At 43.4% G+C, this 11241-nt stretch overlaps 1 pseudogene; it reads right to left on the bottom strand.

Annotated features, from left to right (window-relative positions):
* Positions 1-232: 232 nt before the first annotated feature.
* LOC136393206 (thioredoxin pseudogene) lies at positions 233-769 on the bottom strand (annotated as a pseudogene).
* Between the last annotated feature and the right edge of the window lie 10472 nt (positions 770-11241).

Raw genomic sequence — 11241 nt, 5'->3', positions numbered from 1 at the left:
CTTGTACTGGTGCACTTCTTTTGGAGAGGCACCCCGGCAGGTCTTTCTCCTCTAATAAAGCCTGCACACCTGGTGTTCGAGTGCCGTCTCATTCTTACAGGAAATAAGTGCTATTTTGTGACTTGTTTCTTTGTTAAATATATTGTGAGCCTGTGCTTATATTATTAACATATTATCCATAATTATCATTTTAAATGACTGCACAGTGTCCCACTATAAAGATGTGTCATAATTTTTTTAAAAAGGGTAAAATTAATATTTTATTGTCATTTATAATCAGATGGTAGTTGAGTATATAGTCTCTATACTTGATCCTTCTTCTTTGTAAATAGAAAAAAAATTACAAGAGCCGATGGCTAGTTATGTTTTCAGAAAACATGATTAAACTAATTCATTAATGGTGGCTTCAAGTTTCTCCTTATTAGCTCCAGAAAATTCACCCACCTTTTGTCCTTTTTTGAAAAACTGGAAGGTAGGCATGCATTTGACTTCACACTCTGCAGCGACATCCTGACAGTCATCCACATCCACTTCCAGGAACACCACATTGGAATACTTCTCAGAGAGGGTATGGAAGAAAGGCTTGATCATTTTGCACGGCCCACACCACGTGGCGGAGAAGTCGACTACTACCAGTTTATCGCCTGTGCTGCTCAAGGCTTCCTGAAAAACATACTTGTTCTCGATCTGTTTCACCATTTTGGTGACTGAGGTCTGACGAACGACAGTAAGAAGCGATGGAAGTGGATGCAAAGTGGCAGACTGAACTTCGATGTGTCATAATTTTTAAGCCAATTCCTTTTTTTTTTTTTTTTGGACATAAATTTATTTCTGTTTTGTTATTGTAAGAAATGCTATGAAGAGTATGCTTGTAGCTAAATTGTTGTACTGATCCTTGACTTTCCCCCTTTGAGATAAATTATTAAAGTAGAATGGTTAGAGTATAGCACATGTACATTTTTTGAGTTTTTCCTACAAATTCCCAAATTGCCTTTGAGAGAGGTCCTTTCAGTTTATATGCTGATAGACACATTTCCAAATATGTCTATTTCCTCATACCCTTACCAGTACTGAGTAATTATTCTTTCTCTTTTGAACTGGGTATTTAAGTGGGAAACACAAGGACTTTCGAAGAAGTCCTTCCAACCCAATGCCTAGTCATCAGGAGTAAGGGAATCGAAGAGCTTGCTGGATTGGCATTGCCCCGATTACACAGGGAAGATAAGAAGAATGTTCAAATTCATATGCATGTGTTCAGGATGTAACAGAGACAATCAAACAGAAAATGTTCTCACTCTTTGGTCTTAGAACTATACTTTGGAGAACTTAGCCTAAAGAAAAATCCCAGTGAAAAGAAAAAACATATATGGGTGAAAAAAAAGTTTATTGTAACATTTTTCATATTAGAGAAACGTTATAAACAATTCAACATATGGAATGTGGTTTAAAAAACTGAAGTGTAACAACCTGATAGAATTTTATGCAGTTGTTAAATTGGTAATTATAAAGATTATGTAGAAACTTTGGAATGTGTTCATGATATAATGTTGAGTGCAAAAAGTAGAATATACAATATTTTAGCACTTAAAATGACATGTGGTTAAATCCACATAGATGAAGACTGGAAGGAAGTACAATAGAAGCTGGAAACATTATGAGGGAGAGTAACACCCACGTCTGAAATTTTTCTTGAAGGCCATCACGCCGCCGTTACAATAGAGAGTAACAGTTTGGAAAGCGGGGAAAGAGGTTTGCATGAAGAGGCAAGTGAGTGTGGCAGAGGGGGGTTGGTGGGAAACAGGGTCGCTCAGGGTTGCGTTCCTGAGGGCAGCCTGGCTGAGTGTTGGAGAGAGCAAGCTAGGTACTGGGGGCCACGGGGGCCTGGCATTGGGGCCACTCCACTTCATGCCAGAAGACTAAGCCTAGACTGGGGACTTCACTTCCTGCAGCTTAGTTTATGGAGCTGCAAACCTGGACCACTAGGCCTCCTGGGGCCGAGTTGGGGAAGGAGGCAGGATCCACTGAGCCAGGTATGCAGTATGCTCTTGCTGTGACTGTAAACAGTGATTCTGATCTTTTCCTGTGGCCTTTCCCTCATTATCAATACTACCCTCAGGGAGAAGGAAACCCAGTGAAAGGAAAATATTTACTAGTCTATTTCTGACAAATGTAAATCACACATCCATCTAAGACAGAAAGGGGTGAGGGAATGAAGGTGCCGTCCCAGCAGGTGGGCTCCTGCGCAGGCTGGCAGCACAGCACTGCCTCTCTGTTAGGCAGTCTCTGTACACCTTGACAGACAATGACACAACAGAAAAAGTATCGCAAAACTGCACACTTCCACTGGGTACCGCAGAAGAAAAATTAGTCATGAAGAGGTGATGGCCAGAAAAATATTTTGGAAAACAGAAAGTCTTCCATAAACCCTGTTTCTGTGGTTTTTTTGTAAAAACCAGGTATACAGTCTAATTTGGGGAGGGCAAAGTTTAGTTTAATGTTGCTTTTTAATTTTTTTAGAGAGAGAGACAGGGAGAGAGTGACATTGAGCTGCTCCTATATGTGCCCTGACCAGGATATCGAACCAGCAACCTCCATGCTCTGGGACAACACAACCATTTGAGCCATCCAGACAGAGCTTAATTTTTATTGGTTTTTAGAGACACAGAGAGAGGAAAAAAGAGAGAGGGAAGGGGGAAAGGAAAGCATCCATCTGTTGTTCCACTTGGTCGTGCATTCTTTGGTTGCTGCCCATGTGTGCCCTGACTGGGGATCAAACATGCAACTTTGTCGTTTCCAGACGCTCATAACCAACTGAGCTAACCAGCCAGAGCCGATGTTTGCTCTTTTAAATGCAGTGTTTGAAATCAGCCTGGAAAAGCAACTCACACTGAAATTTGCTCTCTGATGTCAACAGAATTTGCCAATTACATTAGAATTTCTAGAATATCTTTGCACCAGGAAAACTCAGAGAGTGAAGAGAAAATGGCAGGATTTACAGAAAGAACCAGCGGCCACCCAAGGCAAAAGAAAGCTGTGACCTGCAGAAGTCCTCCTGTGTTTCTGGGACCGCAGGCTAAGAAACCCTGGACAATTTCCCAACTACATCCACCCCTTTTATAGGGAAAAAAAGCACCTTGTTTATCCTGTGTCCTTTCCAATAAATTCCTCATCCTATTGAGAAGCTTTTTCCTTTTTCCTCTTCAAAAATTCTTTTGCAGTGACCGCAGCTCCAGTAGCTGGCATCATGGCAGCATGAGCGCGCAGGTCTGGTGGTCCTTTATTCAGACAGACGCCATTTCAAAGGAAAGTTCTTTGGCTGGGGAGTCAGTGTTACACGGGGTCTTGAGGAGCTCATCTCTCTTCCCTCTGCTGTGGGAGGGAGGAAGAGAGCGCCTCTTCCCTGTGGCAAGTCTCCTTTTGTTTCCTGGAGAGACAGAGCCCAGGAGATGGGCTCCTGAGGCAAGCGGGACCCTCCTTAAAAACCTCCAGACCAAATAGTGAGAATTGTATTTTTTTATATTATCAATTTTTATTTTTAAGGCATATTACTACTCAATTATTTAGTAATTTTCAATCATATGAATTTTGCACAATTAAACTTTTAATAAACTGGCCTTTACACACACACACACACACACACACACACACACACACACACACACACACACACACACACACCTGCAGAGTTATAGTACCTGAGACAATGAAAAAATGTGAAAGATCCCAGGATAGACACCCGGAAGCCTTTCTTCTGAGCTGGCATCAGCACTTAACCATCTTTCATCTCAATAACCTTTTCTCTTTTTTATACCAATAATAGTAGAAATTTTAAAATGAACCCCTTCCAAGAAAACCACACACAATTGCCGCCCCCAAATCGCAGTAAGCATGTTGCTACAGTTTACCTTACTGCAGAGCGCTGAAGGCAGGCAGGAGACACAGTTTTATAAAAAGAGTATTTTGGGGAGCTAGTTACAAGTTCAAACCAGTCCTGTACCTCCAGGGCAGGGGCTGCTTCACCCAGGGTTTTGCCTAAGAAGCTGACCCTGGCCTTAAGCTCACATGTGTCCCCAGCCTCCAGAAGACAGGTACCCACACCATACTCTGTCACACTTTGCTCTGCTCCAGGATGGGAGTGAGATGTCACCGTGCCCTCTGGCAGGGGCCCCCACAGTGTCTGCCAGTGACTCCCCTGAATTAAGGGTGAGCAACCTAGGGACCAGGAACCAAACCCGACTTACTCTCTGTTTTTGAATAGCCTGTAGGCCAGGAATGTCTGTCTTTTACTTTTGTAAGTGGCTGAGAAAAAACATGAAAAGAATACCATTTTGTGATATGTGAAAGTGTATGAAATTTAAATGTAAGTGTCCATAAGTAGTTTTATTGAGACACAGCCTTGCTTATTCCTATCCATCTCAATTCACTGCTGTTTATGGCAGCTTTTATGTTACAGTGGCTGTGTTGAGTCATTGTGACAGTGACTGCACAGACAGCACCTTCTACAGTATTGACCATTTGGCCCTTCACAGAGAAAGTTTTCTGCCCTCTGTCTTAGAACCTCCCCTCACCGTGGACTCCATCTTCTCACTTTCCCCACAGGGAGGGCAGTACCCTTCCTCAAGAACACTTGCTCCTCACCCCTTGCTCCCAAGGCAAGAAACCCTCCAAACAGTCTCTGCCTCCCCGATCCTCTGGTTAGGTTGACATAGTAGGGCTGGTTCAGCTAAGGTCCTATTTGGGAGCCAGGGGTGAGGACGAGGAGAGGGCATGGGGTCAGAAGGAGAGAGGGGTCTGCTCTGGTTCCAGTTGTTTGCAGTCACCTTTAGAATATGACATAACTAGAACTTTCTGGTTTCCAGCTGTGGGGTCTAATTCTCACTCTGGGAAGTTAGAACCCACAGGATATGGGGTATAGGAAACAAAGACAACACCTCTCTTTTAGCCATGTTTGATGCCACATATGAAAGTGAGAAAGTTTGGAGGACGAACAGGTTTGAGCAGGGAATGTTAGATATGTGATTCATTGAGAGGACAAGTAGACAAGTGGCCACCAGAATCTGGGGTGGAAGTCTGAGTTTATGAGTTATCAGCAGACAAATGGGATGGAAAACTTTGGTAGTACATGATGTCGCCACAGGAGTGAAGAGGTATGAGTTCTTGTAATAGGCCTTTACCATTTAGAAGTCATGCAGAGTAATAATCCACGAGGACAGGATTCTAAATGTCTTGTTCAAAAAATAAAAATAAAAATAAATGTCTTGTTCATTGATAGATTCCCTAGCCTGGTATGCACTATTTGTTCTATACATTATTTTTTAAAATTATTTTTATTGATTGACTTTAGGGAAAGAAAGGGAGAGAGAAAGAAAAATACATTGATTTGTTGTTGCACTTATTTATGGATCCTTTGTTGATTCTTATATGTGCCCTGACTAGAGGTTGAACCCAGAACCTTAATGTATCAGGATGACATTCTAACCAACTGTGCTAACTGGCCAGGATTAGCTCAATAAATTATTTACTGACTGCATAAGTGAACTAAAATCTCAATCAAGTAGAATCTTCCACTCTGAACACATTTCACGATTCCAGCACCACACTTCTCTATCACTTCTTCCTCTCTCTCCCTCTTTCTGTTTCATTTTGCCTCTCCTTCCCCTTTTCCCTATCTTTTGCCTTCTTTTCTGTTACATGATAAACCATCGTGGCACCCAAGCACCCTGGCCATGCTTGAGTATCTCTTACTGGGCTACATCTATGGCTGGGACCGGTGGATTATTCAGTGAACTAGTTGAGAGATATCCTCCTTTTTGCTTCTACAGGTTGTTTTGAAATATGTCTCACTTGTTCCTGTTGATGCTTCCCCTCTTTAAGAATTGTTTCTTTAAGTCAGTTAATGTTATTTGGACTTCAATGCCTACCTTCTGGCTGATGCCTCACAACTCAGTGTCATCTGCGATCTTAATTAGGAAGTTCTCAGTTATCTCACTGAGGTAAAAACAGGCATGTCCCACATAAATCCAGCTCTGCCCTGATTTTGACCACACCGGATGCTCCCAGGTTGGGGCAGAGTCATCAGTAAGTCATCTTTTGGACAACATTATTCAGCTTTTGGCACTAGCATCTTAGAAAGGAAAGGATCTCTGATTTCTATCTATCTTGCCGATGAAAAGCCATTGGTAATGCACTCTAAGGTCAGACTCCAGCACAGAGAGATTACATTTCCTGCTCATTCCTTGTCTATATGGCATATCTATCACCAAAGAAAATTTGATTCATCTGTCAAGATTTGATCTGCATGTACCACTGAGGCGAGTTCAAACTGATTGCTTGTTGTTACTAGACTCACTCTTGACACTGAAGAGAAGTAGACTTGTCTTGAGCCTGCTTGGAAGATGCGTGGTGTGGGGCAAGGGAACCCAGAAAGACCTACCAAGGCTCCTGACCATGCTTTACACCAGGCCATATGCCACGTGTTTTACAAGGATTTGCTTGTTTAATATTTACAACCTCCCACAGAGGTAGGTATTATTATTCCTGTTGTCCAGTTAAGGAAACTGAGGCTAAGAAGGTATTCAGGATTTTGTACAAGGCCATATAGCTGGTCAGTGACAGAAGTGGAACTTGAATTTCAAGTCTTTCACGTTGACTCCTAGCCATTATGAATGTGGTATCCTCAACTGTATCCCATTGTGAGAACAAAAACTCTTAAGCTTCTGAGTCTTCAAAAACACCTAGGTGGGTACAAACAAATAACTTCAAAATTTATAACTCTGCCCCCAAAGATTCAGTCCTCATTTCCTCCTGCCTCCTGGACATTTCTACTTGGACATCTTTCTCAAAGCTATAGCTCAATGTGTGAGGTCAAACAGTGCTCCTCCCTTTCCAGTCCAGCACCTTGCCACCTCCTCTCAGTGCCCATGTCCTCAATGGCACATCTTCCAACCTCCTGACAATCTGAGTTCATTCAAGCCCCTTCCTGGGGATTCTTTCTCTAAAATGTTTCTTGCTTCCACCTCTCATTTTCATTTCCACCACTCCAAGGGCTTATATTGCTGCAATAGCTAAATCCATCTCTTGCCAACCCATCACCATTGAAACACTGCTTCATCAAATCAGTTTCTTCAGATTATGGTCTTCAATTTTGTCTGCGTGTTGAAATCACTTGGGAAATTTAAAAAGGACCAAGAATTATCTAACACGTGGGTTCTTTTCAGCATTTCAAGGGCCACATCAGCATTATTTGTGTCTCTGTGACAACAGATATTGTCTTAAGTTCTGGTGCTCAGACACAGTCCCCAGGCATTAAGGAGGTGTGATTCTAACCATAGTCTGGTCTTTTTGGCCTGGGTGAAGGCAAGCCAGCGTGACTTCCAATAAAAAGAGTCAAGTAGTAAAATTTAGCATTCCAGGTCGACGATTTAACCACTGAGCCACCACAGGCCAGAAGTAGTAAAATTTAGTATCCTTGCACTCTCCACTTTTCAAAATTCCCTCTGAAGCTCTCTGCTCTGTTTCCAGTGACTGACTCAGGGAAATGGTGACTCTATGAAGTCTTTGATCCTCCCACCAAAGGCCATGCTTCAGGGTTGCCCGTTTTACAGTTACTTATTCTTTTCTTTTTTTAATCTGGAAGAGTGGATAGACCACTTATCTTTATTTTTATTTATTTATTTTTAAATTTTTATTTATTGATTAGAGAGAGAAAAAGGGAGGGAGACATATTGAAAGAAAGAAAGAGAGAGAGACATTGACATGTTGTTCCACTTATTTATGCATTCATTGGTTGAGTCTTATAGGAGCCCTGACGAGGGATCAAACCTGCAACCTTGGCATATCAGGATGATGCTCTAACCAACTGAGGTTTCCAGCCAGGGCACAGTTTACATATTTTCTGACCAACTTTTTCACAATTCTCCTATAGAGGACAATTAGTTGGCAAATCTGATCAAATAATATAAAATATGGCCCTGGCCGGTTGGCTCAGTGGTAGAGCATCGGTCTGGCGAGCGGTAGTCCCAGGTTCGATTCCTGGCCAGGGCACACAGGAGAAGCGCCCATCTGCTTCTCCACCCCTCCCCCTCTCCTTCCTCTCTGTCTGTCTCTTCCCCTCCCACAGCTGAGGCTCCATTGGAGCAAAGATGGCCCAGGCGCTGAGGATGGCTTCATGGCCTCCGCCTCAGGCGCTAGAGTGGCTCTGGTCGCAACAGAGCGACGCCCCGGATGGGCAGAGCATCACCCCCTGATGGGCGTTCTGGGTGGATCCCGGTCGGGCGCATGTGGGAGTCAGTCTGACTGCCTCCCCATTTCCAGCTTCAGAAAAATACCAAAAAAATATATATATATAATGACCTCATGCAGTGTTTTAAATTTATGTTTTACATAGCACTAGTACTATAAGGTGTGTGTGTGTGTGAGACAGAGAGAGAGAGAGACTCCCATGGCCAAATGAATCTCTTGAGATGCACTTTAGCATGTTAAAGGCTCTGAGAAGGGCTTCTTTAAACACTTTGATTTAATTCAGTTTATTCTATTACTAATAAGTTTTCCAGACTTATTTGGCCATGAAACCTTTTTATTTTCAAGCACCATATTCCAATGAAACTAATGATTTCAGAGCTGTAGAGGCAAGACAGAATGATCAAGCATGGTTATAAGATACATTGATTGTAACCAATATCCTGATTTCAGAGACATTCCAGTGTGGAGGATTGCACAATTTAGTCTTAATTTAATCCAGTAATACATATAACTTCCTTTGAGACCTGGGTTTAGTGCTACCACTGGGGCTCCACTGGGGAAAGAGCTCTTTTTTAACAAGAGTGTTCTGGATATGCACCAGTTGTGGAACATAGACAACTTGGTGGAACAGGCAGTAGAGGAGGCATTTAAGGAGAGAAGGGGTTTTCAGCAACTGTCACTGGTTTATTTCCAGGAAGACTAGTCTGGAAGGGGAAGGACAACGTCTTCACTTCCAGCACCCTAGACTCTGGCTGGCAGAAGCACACAGGCCCCAGTACTGGAGAGAGGAATGACGGACCTATCCGACCTAGCTTCCCAGTGCTGAGAGAGAGCCTCTGGTCAGCTCATTGAAATGAATCATGGAACTACAAAAGGCTTATGTGTTTTGAAATCAGGTAGCAGAGGATGGTATAAGGGTCGAATACCAGCTGGACAGCTGTGCCTTGTTCTGGATGAGTAAATTTGCCTGTGTTTATTACCTAAACTTTAGTATCTTTTTGTTTGTTTGTTTGATTGGTTGGTTTTAGAGAGACAGAGAAATGAAGGAAGAGAGAGAGAGAGGGAGAATGAGAGAAGCATTTATTTGTTGTTCCATTTAGTTGTACATTCATTGACTGCTTCCCATATGTGCCCTGACAGGGGATTGAATCCACAACCTTGGCATTTCGAGTTGATGCTCTGACGGAGCTAACTGGCTAGGGCCATGAACTTTAGTATTTCAATACTTTAGTAGAGTTATCATAATAGTAACAACTACCAGATAGATTACATTTGGGCTGTATGTAACAGAAAGCTGACAGAGGTGTTTATCAAAGTAAGGTTTTCTTCTTTCACATTTCTCAGGAGTTCCAGTGGTAAGCATTTCGGAGAGGTTTGGTGACATTGGTAGATTGCGTCTTTCTTCCTGCTGTATGATTCTCAGTGTAAGGCTTCTATCTTAACATTAGTTTCTTCATAGTCTCAAGATGGCTGCTCTGCTACCTACTAAACTCTACATTCCATGCAAAAAGTTAACGGAAGAAAAGAAAGAAAGGGAAGCACCCCAAAACATTCCTAGAGACCCCTAGCCACTTCCAGCTGGAACCCATTGGTTCCACTGCATGCTGTTTCCAGCGGCAAGAGACAAGGTTGGACAGGGAGAGTGGCCAGCTAGGTGTTAGCAGGACTTTGCCTCTGTCAGTCACACAGTCATTTATTTAGTCACATTTGCCTCCAACTACAACCTACATGTGTGTGAGTCCTTTTATGTGTCTGTCACTGTATGAGTCTCCAGAGACACAGGACCAAGTAAAGCACAATTCCTGCCTTAGAGGGAGAGAGTCGCACAAAAACAACTTGGAAACAACATAGGACGGCAGTATTGGGGAGGTGCTGAAGACCTTGAGTTTATCTCATTCCTTCCCTATGGACCAGTGAATTCTCTTTCCCTCCTATGTCCGTTTCATTTGCAGAGTCTTTGCAGTGCTATCCAGATTTCTCCTGAATGTTCACTATCTCATGGTTGGGCTGGGACCTGGGTGGTGGTGTGTCTGTTAGCTCAGTTCTCTTTATTATGCTTTTGTGATCAAACTCAAGCATGTCTAGCTCAGAGTGGAGGCCCAAAGTTAGCAAATAACTTACGGAGTTTTTTCCCCAACTCCTTTCTCTCCATGACATCCCTCATTATTTCCGGTTTCCTGGGGCTTCTCCTTTTTGTTCATCTGTCCAAAAAGCTGGGTTTTTATTTACTCTGCTCTTCTGTACAATTTCCACAACTCTGGCCAAGTGGTGGGAGCACAGGGAGAGGGGAAATCCTGCTCTCAGGACTATCCCTCCTTTAATTGGAGAGAAAAGCTCCCTTTCCTTGACATTTTCCATGCTGTGAACCTTCCATGTGGCTGCTGACACTTTCAGAAGACTCCTTTCTCACAGCTGGAGTCTGAACTAGAAGATTTTTGCTGGAACTCTGTCCACACTGACGCCCACTTCTGACTTTCAGGCTATCCTGAGACCGTCCAGGGAATACCAAAGGTAAATCCACAGCCAGTCTGGTGGCACTTTAAATTCTTGTTATCTTCCCCAATTTACCTGCTACTCTGCTTTTTAAAAGAGTCCTCAAATAGCTGCTCATATGTTCTGTCTGGGTACTATAGCTGTATTCACTGAGAAATAGGTGGAGAGTGCTTACTGCACCTTAGCCAGAACAAGAACCTGTCCATGGGATTTTGCTGAGTCATTTCTCCAATATTCCTTTGGTCTAAAGAACTGGGGAGGGAGTCCCGCGACTGATCATGGGCATACAGCCCCGCCTGAACTGTGGAGCCAAGGCTTGCAGCTGCCGGCAAGCAGGCTCCTCCTGCAGGAGCGGGGTGAAAGCCCAGAATGAGGTGGAGACCCCGCAGCTGAGCAAAGGTGCTCACCCTGCCCTCAGGGCCGAGGCTTGCAGCCCGGGCAGGCACATAACCCCACCCGCAGGGGCGCGGCCAAGGCCGAGGCCACCGAGGCTTGTACACTGGAGCA

Source organism: Saccopteryx leptura, chromosome 2 (genome assembly GCF_036850995.1).
Source record: "Saccopteryx leptura isolate mSacLep1 chromosome 2, mSacLep1_pri_phased_curated, whole genome shotgun sequence".
Taxonomy (NCBI): domain Eukaryota; kingdom Metazoa; phylum Chordata; class Mammalia; order Chiroptera; family Emballonuridae; genus Saccopteryx; species Saccopteryx leptura.
Note: the sequence above shows the minus strand (reverse complement) of the source record. Positions and strands in the feature narration are given on the sequence as shown.